Source organism: Mesocricetus auratus, unplaced genomic scaffold (assembly GCF_017639785.1).
Source record: "Mesocricetus auratus isolate SY011 unplaced genomic scaffold, BCM_Maur_2.0 Super-Scaffold_100003, whole genome shotgun sequence".
NCBI lineage: Eukaryota > Metazoa > Chordata > Mammalia > Rodentia > Cricetidae > Mesocricetus > Mesocricetus auratus.
The window spans coordinates 120,137,402-120,154,622 of NW_024429188.1; the positions used below are offsets into that span (position 1 = coordinate 120,137,402).

At 39.7% G+C, this 17,221-nt stretch overlaps 1 long non-coding RNA gene across 4 annotated transcripts; it reads left to right on the forward strand.

Annotated features, from left to right (window-relative positions):
- Positions 1–992: 992 nt before the first annotated feature.
- LOC121140056 lies at positions 993–16,949 on the forward strand. 4 transcript variants are annotated; one of them, XR_005876896.1, is made up of 6 exons: positions 993–1,108; positions 3,106–3,138; positions 10,606–10,689; positions 13,710–14,010; positions 15,790–15,915; positions 16,688–16,949. It is a non-coding gene; the product is annotated as an uncharacterized LOC121140056 (long non-coding RNA). The 4 variants fall into 4 exon arrangements; XR_005876893.1 differs by lacking the exon at positions 3,106–3,138; XR_005876894.1 differs by lacking the exon at positions 3,106–3,138 and having other exon boundaries at positions 13,710–13,832.
- Positions 16,950–17,221: the final 272 nt, after the last annotated feature.

Genomic DNA, 17,221 nt, shown 5'->3' on the forward strand with positions numbered 1-17,221 from the left:
TGAGTGTGGTTTAGGCACCATCACTTAGCAATGCCACCCGGGCTCTGCCCAGATGCTTTCTGGAACCTGTAATTCGCAGCCACCCTCTCTGCGTGTTTGTCCTGGGCAGGCCGTGGTATGGCCCTGGCCGGGGATTGGCGGCCGCACTTAGCATTCATGCGTAGCGCGCCTGGATCTTCTGAGCCTGTGCAGCCACTGCCGGTGCGAGATACCTGCAAGCCACGCGGTGCCAAACACCCAGTTAGGGTAGGGGCTTTTAACATCCCTCAGGGGTGGCCCCAGGGGTGGAGCCTTGAATGGTGGGTTTTCTAAAGGTGGAGTGCTCGCCTTGGCACCCCGAGGACTGGGTTTGGAAAGGTGCTACCAAACACCATCTGGATTCATACAAGCCTCTCTCTACGTGCACCTCCATGTTATGGTGGAAGCTTAACCCAATCTGCCTTCTCTGACTCCTCAAGGAAGATACCTAATGTGTACAGAATGGCAGTTAACTGATTACTTCTCCACCCATACCTCCTGTTGAATGTGAGCCCACCAACTCCTGACTCCCCCCGCCCCCAACACGCACACATTCGTCTCTTGTCAGCAGGAGGAAGCCAGACTTAAACCGACGCCTCTATACTCGAGGAGTCTGTGTTGTTTAGGTGGAAGCCCTGCAGGTTTCTATAAACAAAGAAGTTGGTATGTTTGGTAGACCCGTTCCAAACACTGCCCTCCAGGTGACAAGGGTAGGCCCTCCCCTGGAGTCATCTCTGTCTAGAGTCCACCCTTAAAAAGTCTGCCCTTTGTGGCTTCACCCCTGGAGGGCATTAAAATCCGCACTCCTGGATTCACTTCTTGGCTTCTGGTTTTCTGTTCCCCTGGGGCCACCCAGGAATTCTTTGTTCATGTTAAACCATTATGCTGTGCCTCTTCCGCTCACCTGGTCCTGTCACTCAGGTCGCACTAGCCAATCAGAGCCTCTAGCGGAACCGCCAGTCAGATGGGCGGGTTCTTCCTGGAGTCAGGCTTTCTGCTCAGCTCTTTGCCTCAGGAAGTTAGAAGTTGTCTTCTGTCCTGTGCCTTTGGTTCTGGGGAGAACGTTGGTCATCTCAGCAGCTGCACTATGGTGAGTGAGGTGCTGCTCTTCACAAACCGAGAGGAGCGGTGGGCCAAAGTGAGTGAGGGACTGCTTCCCCCATGTGAGGAGAGTAGCGGGCCATGATGAGTCAGGGCCTACTGTCCTCAGAGTAGGTGGAGAGTCCGACTGAGGCTCGGAAGCCGGCGTAGTTGGTTTTCTCTACGCTGGGTGGGAGCCAGAGGCCAGACACAGAGTTCACCATATTCTTGCCGGGTCCTGCCTGGTCCAGCGTGGTCCTGTGTGATCCGTGCAACTCCGTGAGCCGGGCTGGCAGCCTCTGAATAACTTCACTCCCCGGCAGAGGATTGGGAGAGAAACTGTGTTTAGAAATATCCTAGTTATTGATATCTCTGTGGTGCTCATATCGTCACACATTTGCTAAAGTCGGAGAGTACTAATCTCTCTAGTATCTTCCAGAAGTTCTGCACTTTTAACATTTAGGTTTAGGATCCAGATGAAGGTAATTTTTTGGAGCTTGTAAACCGTATCTCCAAGTGTGGTAGTATTTTGTTTGTACAAATAAAGCCTGCCAGGCCATGGTGGCACATACCTTTAATCCCAGCACTTGGGATGCAGAGGCAGGTGAATCTCTGTGAGTTCAAGGCTACCCTGGGCTACACTAGATTTTCTAGTCTAAAAGAGAAACAGAACCAGGTGATGTTGGTTCAAACCTTTAATCCCAGTACCTGGAAGATGGAGACAGGAGTAATACGGCTGGGTGGAGAGAGGAATATAATGCAGGAGGAGACTGAAGCTCATTGTGTTCAGTCTGAAGATTCATAGGGACAGGATTGCTCTTTTGTTCTGAGGATTCAGTAGAGTTAAGAACTAGGGGTTGACTGCTCTGCTTCCCTGATCTTTCACCATTAACCCCTATATCTGACTCTAGGTTTTTATTATTAAGACCAATTATAATTAGTGCTACAATCTCCATTGCTAACCTGTAATGCAGAAGAGTAGAATTCAGGGTAATAGACTTGATGGTTTAAGGATTTACCAATTCTTAGAAGGTGTTAAGTCACACAAAGCAGAATTTATGTAAGGGAGGGTTGTTTCCCAAATACCCCAAAGATAAGTATGCTAACCACACCTGTTAGAGATTAGTATTTTTTAGATGTAATGTTTGTTCACCAGGATTAAGTAACCTTTATAGTCCCATAACCCTGACTTACAACCAGCCAAAAGGACCACCTCCCCATCAAAGGCCTCTAACATGCTGCACAAGAGGACATTATAGGGTCACAACCAACATTAAGTCCCAGTGTGCAATAAACTTATAATAATTCTAGAACAGTGGCTTCTCCAGTCTTTTTGAAAATTAGTTTTGAGACAAAGTCTCCTATATTAATTGAGGTGGACTTGAACCCTGTCTGAGGTCACACAGGGCATTGCTTTTGTTTTCCTCCTGACTAAACACCATAAATTCTTGGATTACAAGTCTATAGCATCACAGAGTTCTAAAATTACCAGTTTGAGTAATATAGTTGACTGTCCATTGCAGTACCAGGAAAAGGAATTGTGTGTGGAACATGACTTCTCCCTTCAGACAGAAAAGGAGGAACAGTGCACTGTGTACATTGCAGGAGAAACAGTCTAGACAATAACTATATCAGAGAGTGGAGTTTAAGGCAGTGAGCTGCAGTGGTCTCCATCATAAAAAAGGGCCTGATGGGGCAGGGTGAGTGACTTTCTGTATAATTTCCCTGCTTGTACTAATTCCTTCTATGTGAATGGAGACAGGCAGAATTGGTGGGTGTACAGTTTAGTGAGGATAGCTTGAACTACTAAATATTCAATTTTCAATTAGCCAACTCTTAAGCAGATATGTACAATTCTGGTTGACATAGTTAAGTCAACTCAGAGTTTTGAGACACAGAGTTTTGAGACACAGGCTATTGCCTATAACTCCATGCATCAGCTTACAGCACTCATGTTACATGTGACAAAGTCACACAATGTCTTATTAATGTCATTATCCCTACCAGGAAAATACCTACTCTGTTTCAAAGTCAATATAGGTAAGTGTTCTTTCAATTTTTTTATCTCTTTAAAAAAGTCAATTATTGATAACATTTTTAAAATTTCATTTTCTTTAAATGCATTACTGCCATAATCCCTTTTAAAATTTTTTTCATTGTTTCCTGCTTTAAGAATTTCATTCCATTTTTTTCTTAAGTGCAACTTATTCATTTCTTTATCTATTTATTTATATGTATCAGTTTAGAGCAGTGCTTCTCAACCTGTGAGGTCACAGCTCCCTTTGGGGGAATCAAATAGCCCTACCACAGGAGTGACCTAAGATCACCGGAAAACACAGATATTTATATTATAATTAATAACAGAAAAATAATAGTTATTAAGTAGCACTGAAAATAATTTTATGGTTGGGGGTCACCACATCATGAGGAAATGTATTAAAGGGTAACAGAATTAGAAAGGTTGAGAACCACTGGTTTTGAACAATGTCTCCTATAGCTCAGGCTTGCTTCACAAGATGTAATTGATAATTGCTTTGAACACCTAATCCTACTTCTGCTGCCCAGTGCTGGAAAGACAGTCATGTAACTCCTTCCAGGCTGGGCCTTGACAAGTTTCTGGGAAGGAAAAATAACCAGTAAATGAATATCCTCCAAGTTTTCTAGATTTTATTGTGAATTTACTAATGAAGTGATAAACTGTGTAAGAATTTCATTCACTCACTAACTGTAAAGTAGGTGTAGTCACAACACAAAAAGGGAGGGACAAGAAGAAGGAAGAAAGATTTCCTGCCATGACAGTGGTTGTCTTTAGCAATGTGGAGTCAGGTAATCATTTAGGTGTTCCATAAATGTCATGACTGTCCATTTCTCATTTTCTTGGATCAGGCAATCAAGAATCTAGATAAAGAACATAACTTTTCATAACACCTAAATAGAAGAACTGGATAAAATGGTGTTGCCCTGCCTAACATAACTGTATTATCCAGGTTTAAAATGATAACCCTGAGAGAAATAGTGTGAATAGTACTTGTTTTGCTCTAATACAAATCCCTAGTCTCTGGAGCACATAACCATAACTCCTGTTTCAACTTTGTAACATAATTTTTTTTGGATTACATTAATTCCAATGTCTCTTTTCTGCCTCCAAGGCCTCCCATGGCCCCTTCCTTGTGTTCTCATCCATGACCTCTTTTTGTTTAACAACAGAGGTTGTTTGAATGTGTTTGGTTGCAGAATCTCCCAGCTATGAAGCAAAGGGTTGGCTATGCAGGACATTGAGTATCTAGTTGAATGTGCACACATAGGACCCTGTGCCTTATAAGAGGAACAGGAAGTGCTCTGGGAAAGTGGAGGATTTTACTGAACTATGAATTTCCCAGATTAGGAACCTCTCTGACTGTAGTGTGGAGGGCAAAGCTGGGAGGGCTTGTGTGGTTTGAGTCACTTGATCTCTGCTCACCCAGTAGGGTAACTGCTAATGTCCTGAAGCCCAGCAATGTTGTACTAACTAATGAGAAACTTTTGGAAGGCTTAGTCAACAGGAGCACCAGTGAGAGGTAGCTTACAGGTTCTTTCTAGGATTCTCCTCTTTTTCTGCTGTGGAACCACAGTAGACCACAAGCCATGCCATGGTGAGTGTCTGGGCCACTGTATCCAGACCAGGAAAAGCAGGTTGGCTAAGCTATCAGAATCGTGACTGCTTGGACTGGGATGGACCATGAGCCAGATTGAGGTTCTGTTGGTCCCTGTGTTGACCTAGGCAGTGGACCTTGGCCTCTGAGCTTTGTTGAGTGTGGATTCCCTGGGGAGAAGGAGGTTCTGCCATCCTGGCATGGGAGACTATGAGCTGGTAATATAACTGTCCATGTGTACACACGGGCATTGCTTTTGTTGTGCAGTGGGAAGACTGATTGGAAAACAGAAGGTCTGGTTTCTAGAAGTTCTGGATATTACATTCCACTTTTAGGTTTGTCTTACAAATGTTACAGATAGTTTAATAACTGATAGAAAGGAATGGATGGGCATCATCCTTTAGAAAGACAGGATTAGAATGCTTTCTACTTTCTGCTACTGACAGTCACCATGATGTGATTTAGTGAAGTTCAGTTCCAGGGCACAAAAGGAGTTTCGGAGCTGTAGAGGTATTTCAGGTTAGTATAGTATTTTGCAGGTGAATAGGGAAGATGCCACATCTTGTAACATCATCCATGTGTCAGGAAGCAGACATTAAGTTATTCTTCACATTATTTTTTGATTGGACACCATTGAGGCTGGGTTTGCCTGAAACCACAAGGGGCACGAGAGGCTATAGAGCCATAGAAGGCTCTGGAAGAGATCGCCTATATTTGCTGGGAGGGCTCTAGAGCATGGAGTCTCTCTGTAAGAAGTATCAGTAGCTAGTGGGTCAGAAGATTAACAGTTTAAGGGTCACTTTTAATTAATTTTGTTGGAGTTGTGAAATCTGTGTTTATTTAATTTCTGTACACATAGAATCACAGGTAGCTGTGTTTGGCTGAGTTTCCTTTGGTATTTTGGTTAAAAGGTGATTTTCCTGCTTTTGTTCTTGGCTTTTTCTCTCCATTCTCTATTATTGTACAAATATTGTACACATTCTTGAGTATTGTATCTTCCCTGGTAAATATATAAGTCATTGTATCAATGTGTGTGCTGTTGTGTATATATATGTGTTTGCATTGAGTATTCTGAGTGTTTCTACTTTGCATGCAGCTTTGGTATCAGCTGTCTTTTTATAAATTGTTTGGCATTGTCTTTGGATTGTATTCAATTTATGGTGCAAAGTGACCATAAACAACATCTTAATATTAATGCATCATGTTCCCTAGGATCATTTATATACTTCATTTATTTACGTGTTGTTAATCTGCGAAAGACTTTTAGAGTTGTGGATAAAAAGTATTGTTGGGCTTGGAAGGTGATTCAGCACAGTTCAGATCCCAGCACCCAAATTAAGAGACTCATAACTACCTGCTACTATAGGTTCAGGATATGTGATAGATTCTTTTCTGGTGTGTAACCTGTACACAAATGGAAGACATTCTCTCTAACATACAAACATACACATAAAAAATGGACAAATTTGTTTTCAAAATTTCTTTTTACTCATAAAGTAATTAGAGCAAAACAAGTTTTTTAGGTGTATAATAGAAATCATATATTGGTTCTTTAGAAATCTGTTCTCTTGCATTTGTTTTGGAAAAGTTTTCCTTTCCTCATCCTGATGTATACTTAAGTCAATCATCACTCATAGAAAAGTGTTCCTGACTTTTGTGAGTAAGAAGGTAGATATGCCTAGTTAGTATAACAAAGGTCATCACACAAGGTTCACACTCTGAATTCCCAATTATAGTCTTAAGCCTATCCCACCAGGGCTGCTCATCTGTGCAATGTATTTTAGCTGATGTTCAGGTTCAGTCTCTAACAGAAGTCTCTGATTCATGGGTCATGATCCTGGGGGAGATGCTCTATCCCTAGGGTTGATCAAGGTGATGTCTCTTCACATGTCTATAGCAGAGCTTTGGTCTCTGTTTATATACTGTCCAGTGGATGTCATGTGGTTCTAAGACCTTGTCTGTGTATCTAGAGTGAGTGATACCACTGAGGTCTGGTTATCAGATACAGCCTTGGGTGAAGTGGGGTTCATGATTAAGCTGTTTTTACATGTCTAAAAGGTCTTTTTTAACATCTAATAAGATGATCATGTATTTTTTCTTTCAGTTTGTTTCTATGACAGAATTTCCTATGTTGAACCATCCATGTATCTCTGCGATGAAACCTACTTTATCAGGGTGGATGATTTTTTTCATGTGCTCTTGGATTTGCTTTGCCAGTATTTTATTGAATATTTTTCATCAATGCTCATGAGGAAGATAGGTGTGTAATTCTCTTTCTCAGTTGAGTCTTTGTGTGGTTTGTGTATCATGTTAACTGCAGCCTCATAAAAAGAATTTGGCAATGTTCCTTCTGTTTCTATTGTGTAGAACAAATTCTGGTATAATTCTGCATTGAAACCATTCATCCCTGGGCTTTTTTTGGGTACTTTTAGTGACTTCTGTTTCTTTAGGGATTATAGGTTTAATTTTGGTATGTGCTACTTATCAAGATAATTGTCCATTTCTTTTAGATTTTCCAATTTTGTGGAGTACAGGTTTTTGAAACATGGCCTAAATATTGTCTGGATTTCTTCAGTGTCTGTTGTTTTATCCCCCTTCTTATTTCTAATTTTGTTAATTTCTATATCTTCTCTCTGCCTTTTAGTTGGTTTGGATATCTTGTTGATATCACTGATTCTTGGTATTGTTCTTTATTTCTATTTTACTGATTTCAGCCTGGAATTTGATTATTTCCTGCTGTCTACTCCTTCTGGATGAGTTTGTTTCTTTTTTTTCTAGAGCTTTTAGGTGTGCTGTTAAGTCACTAGTGTGAGATTTCTCCAAATTCTTTATGTAAGCACCTAGTGCTATGAACTTTCTTCTTAGCACTGCTTTCATAGTGTTCCCTAAGTTTGGATATGCCATGGATTCATTTTCATTGAATTTTAGGAAGTATTTAATTTCTATTTTCATTTCTTCCTTAACCCATTGGTAATTCATTTGAGAGTTGTTCATTTTCCATGTGTTTGTATGCTTTCTTTAGTTTGTGTTGTGATCTGGTAAGATTAGTGGGGTTATTCCAAATTTTTTCTGTCTTTTGAGATTTGCTCTGTCACCAAGTGGACAATTTTATAGAAGATCCCATGATGTGATGAGAAGAAGGTATATTCTTTTGTTTTTGGGTGAACTTTTCTGTAAGTATCTGTTAAGTATCTTTAGGTCATAGCATCTATTATTTCCCTTATTTCTCTGTGAAATTTCTGTATAGTAGACCTGTCCACTGGTGACAGTGGGATGTTGAAGTTTCCCACTATTAATATATGGAGTTTGATGCGTGTATTTGGGGGCATAAATGTTAACAATTGAGACTTCATTTTGATGGATTTCTTCTTTGAATATGAAATGTCCTTCAGTTCTTTAAGTTAGTTTTAGTTAGAAGCCTATTTTGTTAGATATTAAGGTAGCTACACTGGCTTGCTTCTTAGTTCCATTTGATGGGAAATTATTTTTCTGACTCTTTATTTAGAGGTAATGTCTGTCTTTCAAGTTCATGTGTGTTTCCTGTATGCAGCAGAAGAATGGATCCTGTTTTCATATCCATTCTGTTTGTATGTGTCTTTTTATTAGTGAATTGATATTAAGAGATATTAATCCCAGTGATTGATAATTCTTGTTGGTTTTTGATTTTTGTCATGGTGGTGATCGTGTGTGTGTGTGTGTGTGTGTGTTTCCTTTTTCTGTTTTGCTGTTGTGATAGTATCTATTGCCTGTGTTTTTGTTAAGCACAGCTGACTTCCTTGGGTTGGAGTTCTCCTTTTAGCATTTCCTGTATGGCTGGGTTTGTGGGTAGGTATTGTTTAAATCTGGGTTTGTTATGAAATATCTTGTTTTCTCTTTCTGTGGTCATCTAAAGTTATGTTGGGTGTAGTAGAAGAGAATTTCTGGGTAAACTCGGGGCAGTTTGGGTAGGTGGGTAAGATGGCAACAAGTAGTGTCTTGTTGGCTTGGTTGGGGGTGGAAGGAATGGCAAAGTAATTAAAGGTATATCTAGATGGGTGCATTTTGGGGATAGGGAGGAACCTGGTACTAGGGAAACACCCAGGAATCCACAAGGATTACCCTAGCTAAGATTCCTAATAATCGTGGATATGTACCCTGAAATCTCCTATAATCAGACCGGTGACTAGTTGTTATCAGAGAGCCTTCATCCAATAACTGATGAAAGCAGATGCAGAGATCCACAGCTAAGCACTGGGTTGAACTCTGGGAGTCCAGCTGAAGACATGGAGGAGTACCCAGGAGAATCAAGGTCACAACAGGGGAACCCATGGAGACAGCTCACCTGAGCTCATGGGAACTCATGGACCCTGGACTGAGAGCTAGGCATAGGACTGACCTAGGCCCTCTGCATGTGTGTAAAAATTGTGTATCTTGGTCTGTTTGTGGGGCTCCATGAAGTGGGATCACGAACCATGATGGTTTGCCTCCTCCAGCTTTGATGCAGGGGGAGGAACTTGGTCCTGCCTCAACTTGATGCCATGGTTTGTTGACTCCCATGAGAGGCCTGTCCCTTTCTTTAAGTGGGTGGAGGAGTGGATGGGGGCTACATGGGAGGTGAGGGGAGGGAGTGTGAGAAGAGGAGTGAGGGGAAACTGTTCAGTATATAAAAAAATGAAAAAAATTTAATAAAATTAATGAACAGAATGAAAATGTATCAAAGTTATAATACTGTGCGAGAGGTACCTTGGCTGGTGGGTACAAACCACAGCAGGTAAGGGACAAATACTCCCTGAAGACAGAGCTTACAGGAAGTTTTATGACAGGAAGGCCCCCTAGTCCTTGAGGCAATACACAGTGCCAATGGGGACCACATATAAGAATTATTAACAGTTACATAGCAATCTTCAACTTTGGGCCCCAACAAGAAAAGGAGAAAGCATACACTATATATTAAAATTAATAATAAATAAATGATGGAAAATAAATCTCAGGCACTAAAACATATAATTATTAAGCAAAATAATTGTGACAATACAGATGACAGGATATTTATATTTTCTCCATGTTTTGTATGTAACAAGTTGAAAACACATTCAGAAAAAAAAAAGGAAATACAATCAATCCCAAACAAAAATGTTGTTAATGGTGTAGGATTGGAGCTGTAGGGCACTGAGCTAAGCCAATCATTGCATAGCATCATCCTAACTTGGCCAGTGTCACGTAGGAGAATGTGGTTCTTGGCCATGGTAGAGGTTTTTCTTATTTTATTAATGAAAAGAACTCAGAGTCCAATGATCTTAATAATTAGCATCTAATGTTTCTTCTAAGCCCTCTTATTTTTGTTACCATTATAAACAAGCAAATGATAAACATAAAGCACCAGGAATCATGATTTATGCCATATGGTGTGATAGTAGTTTGTTGAGGATGTTGAGGCTGGGATGTGAGTTCATTTGGTTCTGTGGAAAGAAGACTCTGATATACTTTTAATAATGAACTTAGCCTTTCATAGCTGCTGGGGTCTCCAGCCTCAGTGGACTGCAGTGCTTTCCCTATGGTCAGGGCATTTTACTTTTCTCAGTGTTTACACTTTAGCCAGTTGATTACCATATGCTCAGAACAAGTTGAATGAGGCTTCCAAAACCACGATGCCAACTGCAAATCTTGATTCATCGGTAACACAGGTATGTCTACTAACAGGCATTACTTTAACATGGTGATATCCCATTCAAGGAATTCAGAAATAACAGAGGTGACCCTCCTATTCATTTTTCTTTTTAAGTGACTTGGTGATTGTTACATTAGCTGTGTTGTCAGTATAACTTTCTTTTCATACATTTATGGTATATTTTAGAACACAGTGAACTGTGTTGATGTTCATTTTGACTTCATTCAGGAAGAGTGGGCTTTGCTGGATCCTTCCCAGAAGAATCTCCATAAAGATGTGATGGTGGAGACTATAGGAACCTCACTGCTATAGGTAAGACTATGAATTTTCCTTCACATTTTAAAATAAGGGGGCAACTGTCTCTTGGTTATTGATGCTCTTCTGTAATTACAGTTGAAACTGAGCAATGATGATGTGAATGAATCAGGCATGTTTCTAAGGTTCACTGAAAGTAATAACTTAAATGTTGCACAATTTCCAATAATATATCATATATTTTCTGGTACTATATTTTATGCTACACAGAAGGTAATTTTAATGTACAAGCTAATACAAATATGCCTCAGAACAAATTTCAAGGTGTCTGGAAGTTTTAAATAAAGTAAGTATAATTAAAGTGCATTGATGATTATTAAATTCTCAAAAAACTATATACCTCAGTGTCAAGTAGGTGAATTGTGTTCACAAGGCATAAATTTAAGAGAACAGACAAGGAAACCATGCCTTAATAGATACTACCATTTTAACCATAGCCTCATGATAGCTATGTTGTGTACCTGCCAATCCATTTAGTTTCATAACACTCATGTTACATAAGGTATGCTCATTGAATAAGTCAAAAATACATGTCCAAAATCCTCTAATAAGCAAATAGTTCATAGTAAAGCTTGTGTTATTCACATACTTGTGACTTTGCTAATTTTAGTGAGAGGAGGAGTCAAGAGACAAGGGTGGCTGTTGTGGAGAAACCTTATTATCTATACCATATGTCTACGAGGAATAGAAAGTTAAATGGTGTAAATGTAATGTGGACACCTTTTATTTGTTACTCTTCCTTTATTAAGTATATCATATGTCACTCTTGATACAAGCCATAAGAACATAGGGATATCTAAAAAAGCAGCATAGCCTGCTCTCTCTCTCTCAGAACAATTAGAAGATATGTAGCAGCACCCACTTTGAATAGATTTGTTGAATGTGATGCAAGTTATAAGTAATTGCTTTTCCAGCTTCATTGGCAATATATCAACAAACTCACATTTCAGAAAAATCCAATCGTACTAGGAATATGTATATACTTTTGTCCTGGTTCATTTTACAAATGTAGTATGACTCACTATAGTAAAATATATGAGTTTTTTCTGTTCTCTTCAAACATGTGAAAAAATCTCATATATACAAAAGATGCTATATGAGTATTATATATATATATATATATATATTTTTTTTTTGGTTTTTATGAGACAGGGTTTCTCTGTATTGTTTTGGAGGGTATTGGTCCAGCCCAGCCTTGAACTCACAGAGATCCGCCTGCCTCTGTCTCCCGAGTGCTGGGATTAAAGGCGTGCGCCACCACCGCCCAGCTTAGATATATTATAACAAAGATTATTATTAGAATTTTTCAGAGTTAGTCAATGTTTTGATTTTCTAATCATCAACTCTTCATTTTCATTTGTTATAAACATGCAATACAAAGTGGCAGAAGAATTTTTAAGGCTACTTTGGGAATTGTTGAAATGTTTTATTTAATACAAGATAAATTCCATTGATTTTTTTTAATAAAATTTAAGTCCTAAAAAAAAGATGCAATAAATGTGAACCATCACAGGTATATTCAAAGGTCCAAACCAACCTTAATGAAGGGGAACAGCATGAGTGTAAACAGTGATAAAACCTTAAGATCTGATTCTTCTTTATAATTAGACCAAATTGTCATACTGGAGAGAAACCTGAATATTCTTGAGGTGTTAAAGTCTATGTATATCATAATATTCTTTTTTTTTCTTTTGGTTTTTACAGACAGGGTTTCTCTGTATTGTTTTGGAGGCTATCGGTCCAGCCCGGCCTCGAACTCACAGAGATCCTCCTGCCTCTGCCTCCCGAGTGCTGGGATTAAAGGTGTGCGTCACCACCTCCCGGCTATCATAATCATCTTAAAAGGCATGAAAGAATCCATAATGTAGAGAAAACTTATGAATGGAATGAATGTGGGAAAGCCTTTTTACAACAGAGTTATATCCAAATTCTTAACATTACCCTTACTGGTGAAAACCACTATGAATGTAATCAATGTGCTAAAGGCTTTACGCAGGACAGTAATCTCCAAACACATAAAGTAACACATACAGGACAGAAACCCTATTAATGTAGTCAAAGTGGTAAAGCCTTTCACATCACAGTATTCTCTTAATGTATAAAAGAACACGTAATGGAGAGGAATTCTATGAAAGTAATGTGGTAAAGCCTTTGTACACCATTGTAGTCTTTGAAATTATGAGAAAAAAATCATACTGCAGAGAAACTATAAATGTAGTCAGTGTGGTAAGGTTTTACACTTTGTGGTGGTATTCAAGAGTAAAACTTTTAGTGTTCAATCATTGTGTTAAAGCCTGTTCTTATCACAATAGTCTTTGAGAATCCGAAAAAACTTGTACAGAAGAAAGTCTGGCTATAAACGATTTTGTAAGATCTTTAGCCAACACGTTTTAGGTACACGAGCATTCCAGAGAAAATAGTTTCACAGTGTCAACTATCTGTTTAAGCAGTTTAATGCCTGTCTTTATTTTGTTTGCACTTTAAACTCATATGGAAAAAATCCTACAAATTTAAATGATAAAGTAACTGTGGAGGAAGTCCTGTGATTATGTCAATAAAGCACTGTTGAGCCAATAGGAATCTAGATAGGTGGGACTAGGAGTCCAGGAGGACTCTGGGAAGGAGGAACACGGAGAGTCAAGATGTACCGCCATGGGGTAGGAAGCCCGGAACTATTCTCCGGTAAGAGAAATACTTAGATTAACAATTATGGGGTAGTTACTTAAGTCAGAGTTGGCTAGTAAGAAACAAACAAGGCCAACAGCTTCATAATTAATATAGCCTCCTGTGTGTTTATTTGGGACTGATGCGGCTCTAGAACCAGGCTGGCGGGAAGGCTTCTCTCAAAGAAAAAGCTTCTCTTAACAAGTAACCCTTTTAGATTTCCTCTTCAATGACAGGAAATCACTAATTCAGATATAGAACTTTATGGATGTTTATTTGTGCCTCTTCTGTTGTGATATAGCATAATGTCTACATCACCTCATGAAAGAATTTAATCTGACTCTTGGTTCCAGAGTCATACAGGATCACCATGAAAACAGCAAGGCAACAGGTGTCAGATATGGCAGATATAGCAGGATGCTAAGATCTCACATCCTCAACCTGCAGAATGAACCAGACAGTGGGAACTGGAAATGGTATGCAGATGTCAATTATAAAACCAAACCCCCAGTGACATATTACCTCCAGCAGGGCATCATTTCCTTAATCATCTCAAATTATCCCACCAACTGGGAAGTATTGATTTCTCTGACTTCAGACCTACATGCTCGCTTTTTGTTATATGAAGCAGATCATGATACAGAAAAACTGTAGGTAAGCTTTTATCAGCCTCAACATCTGGGTTATAGGATTGGAAATGTTTAATGATTTTTGTTAATTTTTATTTGGTTATGTCAGTGTGTCTTTAGATATGTGCATGTTCTTAGAATGGTAAATCCGTTAGTCTTCATGTATTTATTTCTAACAGAAATTACAGAATGTTGTTAAAAAACTCACCTTGATTCTGGGAAGGGATTTGTCTTAACTGCTTGACCCTGTCTTTATCCCTCTCAATATTTTAGACCTTGGTTTCAATGAAAAGAATCTGTTTCATCTATTTCATTCAAGTATGATGGCAGAGATCACAGCATTGTAGTTTCAGATTTTGAAAGTTTTGTATGAGGTATTAAAATGTCCTGTATATGTGGCAAATCCACATACTGAAGTTTATTTGCTAGTTCATGTATTCCTTCAGTTTATCTGCTGGTTTAGATATTCCTGCTTTGACTCTGTTCATCTTCTGTTGTGCTTTCACTTGGTGATAGGCAATTTTTTTACTGAAATGTATAGAATGTGTTTACTATTATCTAAGTGGATCATTGTTAACTATTAGGTAGTGTTATACTTTTCATATAAAGGTCTGTGAAAGGTTGATGGCTTCTTGTTCCTGTTTTTTTTTATGTTTCCACAAATTCCCTTCAGACGTCATTGTTTGTTATCCATCCTGGCTTGGATGTCAGTACTTTGTCATGGCTACCTTTGAACTCCTATGTCTCATGTTTCATCCTCATGAGTTCAATACCAAGGGTAGATGATGTGCCCCTGATGTGTGCTCCTTTGTTGACATGTTTCAACAATGTTAATATTAACATGCTTAAGAAAGTAAGAAAATACTTCATGCGTCTATCCAAAGAATTGTTTACATTTTACATGTGTCTGTTAGAGATATAATAATATAGAATAATCAGTAATCAACTGTATATTTAAAAACATAGCTTGTTGTACTATGGATATGTATAGTTTTCAATATCCTGCTTCTTCATGATGCAGTTTTTTGTTTTTTTTTGTTTTTTTGTTTTTTTTTTTTTTGCTTTTTGAGACATGGTTTCTCTGTGTCTTTGGATGCTGTCCTGGATCTAGTTCTTGTATACTATGGTGGTCTCGAACTCACATAGATCCACCTGCCTCTGCCTCCCTAGTGCTGGGAATAAAGGCGTGCATCACCACTGCCCGGCCATGATACAGTTTTGATTCATTTGGCGCTCATCCTGAAGTATTGCTTCCTAATGGAATTATCTTGAGATGCCATATATTGTTAACATAGATTTATTTGTAAAAAACATGTCTAGTGTGTGTGTGTGTGTGTAAAATGTGATTATGGCTTAAAATGTGTAACATATATGTTTGTGGGTTTTCTTTTAGCCCTTTCAAGGTCACGTTGTCAGCATTATACACCACAGACTTTTTCCTTCTAAGGCAGCTCACTATTGCTAAAATAAGCTTAGAAACATCATGGCAGTATAATATTGTATTCTATTCAAATTGTCATTGACATTTAAGAAAAGAGCAACATGGTATATATTTATGCTGCCATCTTTTTTGCATCTTTGTTAGTTTATTCTGAGTACTAAACTCTTGTGGCCCTGATGTCCGCAAGAGCCAGGGAGATGAAATGCCAAGTCAAGGGCTGGTGTGATGAGCCACCACATCTGCTGTTCCCATTGTAGGTAGGGGGTGTCTGAGAGCATTGCTTGTTTTCTTGGTCACTGTTGTTGGAGAGGGGGATATTTAAGGACCAAGCTTTCACTGCACCTCTGATGTCTTTTGTCACAGGAGCTCCATGGCAGGTTTTTTATCTTTCCACACTGGAATGCTGATGGAGTGACAGGGAGAGTCTTCACTGAAGACAAGACCTCAGCAGTTAGTGAGGAGAGGGGCTGATGCCTGCCACCTATCTGGGTATGTGAGAAAGGCCTTGGCTACACTTTTTTGCTCGTAGGCTGACCCGGCAGGGTCCCTGTGGTCAGATGGGTAAGGAGTCAGCTTTTTGTAACTTGCCCTTCCTGGTATGGTGAGCACTCTGGGCTGAACCAAGACCATGTGTACTTTACCACAGGGGCAACCAGGGGTAAAGGGGGCTTAAGGTCCTTCACCCACACCTAGGCTGTTCTTGTTCCTCAGGGGTTCTGCAGTACTCTTTTTTGTAAGTTTGTAGCATTAAACTAATTTGGAAGATGAAGTTGGCTTTGCCATGCAACTCTTAATGTGCTGGCTAACTGGCATTTGAAGCTGGTATGTTTTTTGAATAATTTGCCTTATCCTATTCTCAAATTACTGCTGCCCCCCGCACCTGTAACTGGCATTAATTATTCACTCCTCCCGTCTCCTTTCCCCCTGCCTCCTCTTTCCGCTACTTCCTTCTGTCATTTCCTCCTAAGTTTCCTTGTGTCCTCTCCCTATCTGGCCCCTTGACCTCTGCCTTCTCCTCCTCCTCCTCATGCCCTTCCCTTCCCTGTCCTCTGCTCAGGTACATTTGATGAAGTAACACTGAGTTCCTATGTTCATCTGTGATGTCTTCCCCAAAACTGTCAATGCTAGTGTAAAAGCAGCCATTGTAGAACTTGTTCCACCGGACACCCCAAATAAAATCAAGAAAAAAAGGAGCTTGGGCTGCTGCATGTGCATTTGATATTTATTGAGTTTAGTAATTTGATTATATTTTTCTTAATAGAACACATGCAAGAGTGAAGGAGGAAAATATCAGATTTGAGGTGTGTAAAAAGGAGACACAACCAGGAAGAAAGGTTTCAAGAAAAGTAGAATGCCCTGAAACCTTCCTCAACAGTGACCTCTTTGAAGATCGCAGGATTGAAGAAGAGATATGATCCCAGAGGTAGGTAAATAAACATAAAGTTGGTTAGGGTTGGGGTTACAGTTAGAGAGTTGGGGGTTAGGGTATAGGGTTTAGGGTATAGGGGTAAGGGTTTAGCATATAGGGGTTAGGGTTCAGGGGTTAGGGTTAGGGTCAGGGTCAGGGTCAGGGTCAGGGTCAGGGTCAGGGTCAGGGTCAGGGTCAGGGTCAGGGTCAGGGTCAGGGTTAGGGTTAGGGGGTTAGGGTTAGGGTTAGGGTTAGGGTTAGGGTTAGGGTTAGGGTTAGGGTTAGGGTTAGGGTTAGGGTTAGGGTTAGGGTTAGGGTTAGGGTTAGGGTTAGGGTTAGGGTTAGGGTTAGGGTTAGGGTTGGGGTTAGGGTTAGGGTTAGGGTTAG